The sequence below is a fragment of the Falco peregrinus genome, chromosome 9 (genome assembly GCF_023634155.1).
Source record: "Falco peregrinus isolate bFalPer1 chromosome 9, bFalPer1.pri, whole genome shotgun sequence".
Lineage (NCBI taxonomy): Eukaryota > Metazoa > Chordata > Aves > Falconiformes > Falconidae > Falco > Falco peregrinus.
Genome location: NC_073729.1, coordinates 36,114,892 through 36,116,353, shown reverse-complemented (window position 1 = coordinate 36,116,353; position 1,462 = coordinate 36,114,892).

Here is a 1,462-nt window from a genome sequence, read left to right as displayed (position 1 = left end):
CGCCGCCGGGCGGGGACGCGCGCGGGCGGCGAACAAAAGGCGGCGGGGGGGGTGGGGGGGCGGCCGTGCTGGCGGCAACAGCGACCCCTCCGCCCGCCCGGCGCCGCGCACGCCCCCCGGCATCCCCGGTGGGTGAGGGGCGCCATCATCCCCCCCCACCCCGGGGCGGTGGCACCCCCGTGGGCAGGGGGTCCCCGGGCGTCTGCGGCGGCACCGGTCCTTGGGGGCAGCCTTGTCAGCGCCCGTGGGGGTGAGGGTCCCTGAGGCACCCCTGGGGGTACCCTCACGTGTCCCCTGCAGAGCGGGTCGCTGGGGCATCGCGGTGGGGAAAGGGTGCGCTGGGGTGTTGCGGTGGGTGGGGGTCCCTGGGAGAACGCGACGGGTAAGGGGTCCCCCAGGACAGGTGGTCCCCAGGGCGTCCTCAGCAGTGCAAGTTCCCTGGGAGTCCCAGTAAGCGCAGGTCCGCCGGGGCAGGCTCGGAGGTGGGGGTCCCCGGGGTACCCTGTGAGTGACGGGTCCCTGGGGCACCCCCGTGGGTAGGGGTCCCCCAGGGCACCGCAGTAAGCACAGGGCATTCTTGGACACAGAGGTGCCCCACGGACCCCATGGGTAGAAGGTCCCCGGGACACCTCTTGGCAAGGATCCCCTGAAGCACCCCCACGGCTGGGGGTCCCCTGGGACCCCCCCCCCCCCCGCTGCCCAGGGCGAGCTCCCGCAGCCGGGGCGCGCACAGCCCCGCACGGTGACTCTGCATGGGGAAGCCGCCAGCGGCCAGTGTCTGCCGGAGCCTGCGCCCACCGACCCGCCCCCGCCCCTCCTACGTTCGCAGCCCGGCCCAAACGCGCTGCGAGCATCCCCGAGCTGCGTTTGAAAAATGCTCCTCCGCGCCCGCTCCTGCAGCAGCCCGGCCGGGGGGAGCGCTGCCCCGCCACCTCGCGCGGCCCCCCCCGCACCCCCCAGCTGCTCAGACTCAGCTTCCCATGCAACACAACTCCAGGGCAACAGCTTCTTTTCTCCAGGAGCAAACCTGAGCCTGGCCGAGGGGCAGAGCGCACCGCGCAGCTCGCTGGGTTTCTGCCTGTGCTAGGGGGTGTGCTAGGGCGTTGCTCTAACGCTTGACACACAGCCCCCTGCCCCCCCGGGGACCCTCCCCAAGCTCCCTCTGGGCTGCGGGGTGGAATTGCATCCCCGCTCTGCCCTAAACCAGCTGTGCATCTGGCATCGGAAAAATCAGGATTGTCCCACAAACCCAGACCTTTATTGCAGGAATAGCTCGGTGCTGCTTGTGGCCCGAGCAAGCGCTAAAAATTGGGTGGGTGCCTCTGGCCACGGCTCACTGAGCCTCTCCTGTGGCTCTGTGAATCCCCTAGGTGGTGGCTCTAGCTGGTCAACAGCTGATGACTGTGACAAAGGGGAAGTGGCTGGAATAAGGGACCCCAGGAAGGTGAGGGGGGCTCAGTGC